We start from the raw sequence: 9,577 nt of genomic DNA, 5'->3' as shown, positions 1-9,577 counted from the left end.
TCCCCCTGCAGTCGCCCACAGTTCTGCAACTCATCCGCAAATATCCTTATCCTTCCAGATCTTTACTCGTATCATTTATATATGTAGGAAAACATAAAGGTCAAATAATACTGCCCTGCGGCACCCCAGCCTCTTACAGGATCAGATATCGCTTCACCTACTCTAATGTTCTGAGTTCTGTTTTCCAGAAATGTAGTCACCCATTGAACCACTCTTTTGTCTAGTTCTGTTGTTGTCATTTTAGTCAGTAACCTCCCATGATCTACCCTATCAGTAGCAATACAGTCTATTTAACCTTCTCAGTCTAAAATACCTGCTATATCTTGCTGAAATCATACGACTTGAGCTTCATTAGAAAAACCTTTCGTACACTCGAAATGCCTCACTTAACAAAGGTGGAAAAATGAGTGTATCCTCCTAATTCAGTACATCATATATTCCATCATTAGACGGAGTAATCAAATTCAAACATGTTTCAGATCATTTGAGCCATCCTCAGTGAAAAGTGTGTGTGGGGGGGGGGGAGGTTGGAATAATTTACATAGTACAAACTAAAAATGCCAAGAAACGTACTGAAGGAACAATATTAATTGTTACAAAACCAATATCTTGTAAACTAAGAGGTCCGCAACCTCACTATGTGCACTTATTGTTCATTTCCATCTGTATCATTTGTTTTCATTTCTTTTCTTCGTAGGTTGACACAGTTTTTAGTTTCTTTTATGTTTTGTATTACCCCTGTTTCACTAAATTTTGTCGCAGCGATTTGTTTTTTGCTCCACATGATGATATAAATATTGTATATTGTGCTAATTTTGTTTCCGTCTAGGCTCTGTTTTGTTTTTTCATTTGTTCCTTCATTATGTTTTTGGCTGTTTTTAGCTTGTATTATGTAAATTATTTCAACCCCCTCCCCCCTTTCCCTGAAGATGGCTCAAACGAACCGAATCATGTTTGAATTAGAGTACTCCGTCTAATGATGGAATATATGATGTTTTCGATTAGGAGGATACACTTATTTTTTCACCTTTGTTAAGTGAAAACTGTCAATACGGAATGATTCTAATATCTTGTATTCGAAATCCCTTCTATCAAACCAGTCAGTAATTTCACAAACGTGTCTAATATAATCAGAAAGAATGCTTTCCCAGAGCTTACAAACTACACATGTCAACCTGACTGGCCTGTAATTTTCTGCTTTATGTTTGTCACCATTTCTCTTGTACACAATGGCTACTATAGCAACTCTTCATTCATTTGGTATATCTCCTTCACGCAAACAGTAATCAAGTAATTATTTTAGATATGGCACTATATCCCAACCCATAGCCTCTAATATATCCCCAGCTGCCTTTCTAGCTTTCTTCTTTTGTATTTTTTTATACATGTCTTTATTATCGTAGGTAATTTTCAGTATTTCACCATTATTAGTCGCCGTCTCTATCAGCACATTATCTTTATATACAACTACCTTTACATACTGCTGACCGAATACGTCTACCGCATGGGAGTCCTTGCATATACACTCCCCTTGTTCATTAATGATGCCAGGAATATCATTCCTGGTACCTGTTTCTGCCTTAAAATATCTATACACATCTTTCCATTGCTCCATAAAATTCATGTGGCTACCAATTGTGTTTGCCATCATGTTATCCTTAGCTGATTTTGTTGTTGTTGCTGAGTTCAATTTCCTGCTGAGCTCCTTCAATCTCTCGTTACTCCTGCAACCATTCCTAACTTTATTTCTTTCTAATCTGCATTTTATTCTTAATATGTTTATTTCCTTGTTATCATATGATGGCTCCTTACTATTACTTACCACGTTTGAAGATACATATCTCTTTTTACATTCCTCAACTATTGCTTTTTAAACATATCCCATAGGCTGTTAACATTTTTATTTAAAATTTCCATTGATCATAATTGCTTTTAAAAATGTCACCATTCTCCTCTCATCAGCCATATCTATTGCCTAATAATCCTACGTTTACAACATCACTTTCTAACACATTTCATGCTAACTCTGATAAAGACAGCTTCATGATCACTATACCTCGGATTTGTAGGTGGTAATACGTTAGAATGCAAAGTAATTTGGTTTGTAGGAAGTGTCATGCAACCCGTTGTACCACAATGTAGGAAGAGTAGCATAAATTCAAGGAGTTCTATAGGCTGTACCCCTAGTATGTATGCAAATCTCATGGCATAAGCGTTGTACAGTGTAGGGTATAATTGTTACTGGCTTAAGTAAGTTTGCATTCTAACCTATCAGCACCTAATAATCCGGACTCTAATGATCACTTATGCCATCTATCACTTCAGTTTCCCTATAGAGCTCGTCTGGAATATTTTGCCCTCTAGTTGGTCCCATCACTCTCCGATTCAGTTGCCCTTCCCATAAAAACTTATCCACCATTTGTTCATGCTTTCTTTCATTCGCATTCCCTTCCAGTTAACATTTGGCAAGTTCAGATCACACGTTACAATAACGTTTCTCTCTGTATCGTTCCTAACTTGTCTCGGAAACAAACACTCCAGTTCCATTAGAAAATTTCTGCATTCATAATATCACTTCTCAGCCAGGATGCAATTCCCGTTACAATATCTGGTAAATATACAGCTATCAAATTACTTAATTCAATTCCTTTCTTTACAGTATTTCTACAATTTAACACTTACAAGTTTATGTCATCTTTAGTCGACTTCGTGCTTCCTATACCGTCATCACCGCAGCCTGGTCCGCCCCGTATCCCTGAATGTAGGCCACCTCCCTATCACTCTTCCAAACAAACCTAACTTATACGTACCATTGCGGTTTAAGTGAAGGCCATCTGAGCGTAGATCCCTATCTCCTACCTACCCATTAGGATTTACAAATCTCATTCCCAATTTCCCACATACCCATTCCTTAGTCTCATTTACCGATAAATCCCCAGTTACCCTCCATTCAGTATCTCACTGATAACAATCTCTGCTCCCTTAAACTACTTCCATGCTGCCGTAACCAGATCCCACCTCCATCTGCAGCGCATCATCTTTTTCATACAGGCAGTGTGTTTAATGAAAAACATGTAGGCGTAATGCAGTTCAATTCCTAAGCTCCTGCTAATAATTTCAGCATTTAAGATGGAACACGTCATTGCCGATAAATATGAGGTTTGATAATCACTAACAAAATTATCAGTTTCTGACAATAGCCTCAACAAGTGCACATGTTAAATACAACTAGCCACTGATTAACTTACAAAAAGAAAACTAAGAACGAACATAATATTCTAGAAAACAAACATGCAAATACATAAAGCAGCAACAATTAACACAGTGCCACCCCGAATAATATCGCAAAAGCGGCTGAGATCAAGCCAACCCACGTGGCATCGCTGTTACCGTTGCCATAGCAACAGACCATTTTCAAGCAGCTTTAGTCAATTTTTATCTCGCCGGTGGCGCTAAACGTCAGACTTCAACTCTCGTGGGCCTTAATTATTAAGTATGCCGGATAGTGACAAAGCCATTGGTAGTGATTGGTTGCGACTGGAATCGCGAAGAGCCGATTCCATCCATATGCCTTGAGAATCAAGCACCCGACTCCGAAGAACTAATAACACCAATCTGTGAAGCAGATACATTAGAGAACACATTAGTGCTGCATGTGTGTACGTGAGATCGTTTTGTTTTATAACCAGGTCACTCTACAAGCCGTACCTGCTCTCATTATAGTATCCCGGAGTTATATACTTTAATGCGACTGTAATTTGATCAGAAGATATGATTCTATGTTTGAAACTAATCAAATTGTATGGATTGTCAATAAATCAAAACTTGTACGGGGATTATGACATAGTAGTACTGTCGCATGCGCAATTGAGTGCGGCCTCGGAGTCTTAGGAACCGATTCCAGGCATCATTCGCGCACATCACTAGCCGTTGGTCTAGGTTGGTTAGGTCCGGTTAATGGCAAAACAATTGTTCTGGATTGGTTGTCACCAGTGGGCGGATAAACCACTTTGCTGATTCTAAATTTTCCTTATATGCGATAGGTTATTTTGCGGTCCTGTGGTGTCTTTTACATAACCCTATGTGCCCTGTTGTCAAGCATATGCATTTTGTAGACTACCTCGCGGAATTCCTATTCAAAACTCCCATCCCCTTAGCGACGAGGGTGTACGAGTTCTTTAAGGCTGTCCAGTACATTAAGGAAAGTTTCACTGGAAAATAGGCACATTGTTATTCTGTATTCTACATTGTCTCCCCCACAGATTGTATTTACTTGTGTTTTTATTCTGCGTGGGTTGGTAAAGTAATATATTACTCTTCACTGCTGGAAATGACGTCAATTCCGGTTATAACTTATGTCAGCCAATAGCAATGCTCGTAGCTGCTCGAGTAATGGGAATGTTTCATTTATAACCTAATTAAAAGTAAATGTACTTCTTCCGGCGGGCAGGTGGATCCCTAGACATCGCAATGAACACATTTGTCTTGCAAAAGGAATTCCAGAATTCCACGTAATATTAGCATAATTTCAACTCTCTTTGTAATGTTATTAAGTTTGGCATAGCAGATAGTAAAATTTTTACTAAGTCTTCAATATTAATTGTTCATGTCGCCACGTATATGCGGCCAAAAGGTCATAAAGTAGCTGGAACTAAATTGTGTTTGAAACGAATAAAGGTGTATTATTAAACGAAAATCTTCAAAACTAAATTTCGATGCACTAATACTGATTATCAGACCAATCATAAATGACTTGTGATTCTTCCACGTTTTGGTGATCACTTTTGTAATAATTTACCTCAAATGTTCCAGAGATCATGAACACTTGAGATATGAAGTAGTCAAAGAAAACCACTAAGGCACACATACACACATATATATTTATATATATCAACAAGGATTAAGGTCGATGTTTTTATACATATAATATTATTCTATATTCATAAGGATTGTTTTTAATACTAAAATATAATAATTTACAGTATATTACACATCTTTTGATGAGAGAATTATACAAATCAAATCATAATTATAATCTCTGTTACAGTAAACGACACTGGACACTGGAGGAAACAACTGATGAACTCTTCATTAAATCCTGACGATGGTTAGTAAACGAAACATGTACAGATGTAGTGGTGGTGGTGGTCTAGATGTTGGGAACATTGAAGGACATCCATTGATTTCAATATTAATGGTTCTCTGAAGGTCACTCAGGGATCTGAAACAGAAACACAGAACTCATTTTAGAAATATAGATATCAAAGACTTGATAATGACCAGGAAACAGAGCCAAAAACACAGACAGAATTGTTTGTTGCATCGCTGTTGATTATTTTAAAATGCTGTAGTTTTTAAAGTTTAAAGAAAACATTTTCACTGTTCGTTCGGTCGAAGCACTTACAAAGATACAATATTTTAAAATAAACTTTCTCAACATATTAGGTATGTTGTTTGTATGTATGTATGTATGTATGTATGTATGTATGTATGTCTCGAATGGACTCAAAAACTACTGGACCTATTTCGCTGAAATTTTCAAAATTTGTTCTTATTACCCCTGGGAGGGTTTAGGGAAGTGGTTTGAATGAAATATTAAAGTAATAATTTATTGCAGCCAATGGCCATACACACAATAATTCACAATGATTGGAATTTAATTACCTGTGTAATCTATAGAGTAAAAGGTACAATGTCAGGTCTTTACGAGTAGTCATAGTGGGGATCGACTTCCGTTCTGCTTGTAAGTAGGTCCGTACGGTGGTGCTCGTGTGTCCATGTGTTCCATCTGTGAGAGGACATTTAGAGCTGAACTCTGCCTCACACATATTATAGCGCACAGTGATGAGACGCCGTTTGCTTGTCTAATTTGCGACACTGAATTGAGATTGCATTTTGCAGGGCACAGTGATGAAAAGTCTTCTGTTTGTCTAATTTGCAACACTCTGTTGAACATGCCTCGTCCGCTTGTAGGTGCACGCGGTTCCTCTTTACCAGTCTTTAGCGAGTGCGGTAATGGATATTGTTCTTGCGGTGCAGTTGATGAGGTGGTACCTGGGGCATTTTCCACCACAGAGCCGGCAGGTACATTCTTCGTCTGGTTCGTGGTATCCAGCGGTTTGGCATACCTTTCCGTGGAACCCGTGGACGGCGAATCGGGTGAAGGTGTGGCGTAGGTTGAAGCCTGGCCCTTTCCATTCGTCGTTCCTCACTGCCTCAGTTTCATGAATGAAATATGATGGGTAGTTTGGCATAGGGAGGTGAGGAGGATTAAAAAAAAGAAAGATTAATAAAATGTTATAACCCCAGATCAAAAATTATGTATTTGAAAAGCTATTTCATAATTGCTTTAAAACTTAAAACCAATACATTTTTATGCATAGGTGAAATTTCGAAATCTCTGGTTCAGGTATTATGTCATAGCAGCCACAAGGAGCAATCGACAGCTGTTATTTTTTACACTGCGAGCCGCTAGATGGTGCTAGTGGCGCTGTCTCTTCGGAAAGCTATGTATTTCGAGAGAGTTTCCGCTATTATCTTTATAACCTATTTGTTATAGTCATTGCCGTTCGTGGATTGGTCGTCTAGTGTCGCTGTGGTGCACCACAGGGTGTTGCGGTGACAGTTCTTCGCTAGTCCCAGCAAGACTCACCTGCGTGCTTACAGTGTAACTACGATCTGTGTTGTGAAGGGTAGTTGAATGTCGTAGTTTGAGCAACGAGAAAATTTTTCAAGTTCTGTTAAGAATTAGGCAAACTCGCTAGCGAAACGTTTCTGATGATCAAGTCAAAATCACCCGGATCACCACGAGGGGGGAAAAAGTCGCGAAAAGACAGGTCAAAATACTGTGTGATCATGGAACTGTTAGCGCCAGTCTACGAACATATTGTCTGTAGTACATAGATAGGTGTACAATGTGTTGCCTACACTGTAGGCGCCAGTCCACGATCATATTGACTGTAGTACGTATGTAGGTGTACACTGTTAGCGCCAGTCTACGATCATATTGTCTGTAGTACATAGATAGGTGTACAATGTGTTGCCTACACTGTAGGCGCCAGTCCACGATCATATTGACTGTAGTACGTATGTAGGTGTACACTGTGTTGCCTGCACTGCAGGCGTCAGTCCACGAACATATTGACTGTAGTACATAGGTGTACACTGTTAGCGCCGGTGCACGAATACATTGACTGTCGTACGTAGAAAGGTGTACACTGTGTTGCCTACACTGTAGGCGCCAGTCCACGAACATATTGACTCTAGTACGTACATAGGTGTACACTGTGTTGCCTACACTGTAGGCGTCAGTCCACGAACATATTGACTGTAGTACGTACATAGGTGTACACTGTGTTGCCTACACTGTAGGCGTCAGTCCACGAACATATTGACTGTAGTACGTATGTAGGTGTACACTGTGTTGCCTACACTCCAGGCGCCAGTCCACGAACATATTGACCGTAGTATGTACATAGGTGTACACTCTGTTGCCTACACTGTAGGCGCCAGTCCACGAACATATTGACAGCAGTACGTACATAGGTGTATACTGTGTTGCCTACATTGTCGGCGCCAGTCCAAGAACATAGTGACTGTAGTAGTATATACATTTTCAATGGATGTCTATAAAAGTTCACCCTTGCTGGTTTCAGTGACCTTCGCGAAATCTACAACGAACGCAACTCAGGATCAAGCAATTGAACAAATATCTCAAAACCCGTTAATTGACTTACAGACAATCGTCAACCAACAGTGAGCAAACAGAAACATTAAGTAACATTTTTATCTACCCCTTGCCTTCTATTTGTCAGTTCCATAGTCGAAATGATTTTTTCCAAAATCTTGAACCACACCCCTGTCTTAATTATCGAAACCTCGGATTTTCTACGACAATGGTCATTTTGGTGCAGGAGTCACAAAAGCCATCTCCGTGGAAGTGTCACAAACTCGGACCGCGGAAGGTACTTGCTTGATTCATCAGATGACCGAAGTATCGATGTACGAGTGAATGGTAAAATATATTATAATTCGCTTCAGAGCTGTTGTAAATGGTCCAATATTATTGTTTTTTCAACAATTTGCTTTACGTCGCACCGACACAGATAGCTCTTATAGCAACAATGGGATAGAAAAGGGCTAGGAGTGGAAAGAAACAGGTCTTGGCCTTAATTAAGGTATACCCCCGGCATTTGCCTGGCGTGAAAATGGGAAACCAACCATCTTCAAGGCTTCCGACAGTGCGGTTCGAACCCACTATCTCCCGACGCGGCCAGCTTGCTCGGTTGCTGTCAATCTCTCAACATTGTCGAGGCCATTTTGCAGTAGCACGCAATTCTTTGAATTATGTAATCTGCGATTCCAGTTTTTTTTACTCAAATGATATATATAAGGAAACATAAAGATCAAATAATAATGCCTTGAGGAACTCCCTCATTAATTATTATAGGATCAGTTGGACGTAAATGCAATAATATTCTTATTTTCTTCACATTTTGGCACACTGCGATTTACTGTATGATAGATCAATCTATAGTCATTGTAATTTAAAAAAGTATGTTATTATTCTTGTTAAATCGTATTATCGTATTCGATCGAGTTTATTTCTGTCAAAGAAAGGTTTTCTATACAAGAAAGTTTGTCTCTCACAAATGTTAAAAACCGGGCCTATTTTCGAATCAATATGGTATTTCAAGCAATAAATTTACAAGTCTGGAGTACACCGAAGTTTGGAACAATCTTCTGAATGCATGTGTATACATTCCCCATCTTCCACGCCCATCATCCCAACTCCAGATGTGATGCTGTTAGCTCTGTAATAACATGTGCCAGTTTCACCAGGCAAGTTTGTGTTCAACTTCAGTACTTGTGCTGTAACTTTGTCCATTACATGTCAAGTTAAGAGAAGTTATGCTGTACAAACTGAGTCAGGCCTCTGTAAATGATTTCCTGCCCCTCTGTCAGGCAATTCTTATATTGTAACTACCTGTCATTAACGGGTTAAATTTTGTACAATTGCAACGTAGAGACAGAGCATACTTCAATCAAGACCGACTCCAATCCTCAGATCGTAATATAAAAATAACATGGCGGCCGAATTAGCCGGACTGCTGGTACGAAAATATCTCGTACATTATATACAAACGGTGGTAATTTAACATGATACATGTAACATCATAGGGAAAAATCACTTTTTCATGTATGAAGACGCTTCGCCAACAAGTACGCACCACATACAGTATATTCTACTAGAAAAGAGAACAAGAAGCTGATTATTTAAACATTTCAAAATTAGTCAAATAGTCTTAGATTTCACTACGCTGGATATATTTTTATTTTATTTATTCGTATCAGATGCAATACTTCATTTAAATTATTAATTAAGAATGAAAAAGAATTAAATAGTAGAGGTACATCCAAAGTAACAATTATATCATATCGGACCAGAATTTGGCAAGATCTCGACCATTTGGTGTGGCCTTCACTAAATCTTGCATGGTGCAAACGCGAGGGCATGAGTTGCAATTAAGAAGGTGCGCCATAGTTTGTTGTTCTCCGCAGACACCGAGGGTTGACT

The 9,577-nt window shown here is 38.8% G+C and overlaps 1 protein-coding gene across 3 annotated transcripts in view; it reads right to left on the bottom strand.

Moving 5' to 3' along the window:
- Positions 1 to 4,866: 4,866 nt before the first annotated feature.
- Positions 4,867 to 9,577, bottom strand: part of Dh44 (diuretic hormone 44) — a 641,673-nt gene continuing 636,962 nt past the window's right edge. For all 3 annotated transcript variants that reach the window (XM_067158433.2, XM_067158434.2, XM_067158432.2), the window contains exon 6: positions 4,867 to 5,221. The gene's annotated coding sequence lies outside the window, so the exon portion shown is untranslated. The remainder of the gene's footprint in view (positions 5,222 to 9,577) is intronic.

The sequence above is a fragment of the Anabrus simplex genome, chromosome 14 (genome assembly GCF_040414725.1).
Source record: "Anabrus simplex isolate iqAnaSimp1 chromosome 14, ASM4041472v1, whole genome shotgun sequence".
Classification (NCBI taxonomy): Eukaryota; Metazoa; Arthropoda; class Insecta; order Orthoptera; family Tettigoniidae; genus Anabrus; species Anabrus simplex.
The sequence above is the reverse complement of the archived record's forward strand: the minus strand, read 5'-3'. Positions and strand labels throughout refer to the sequence as shown.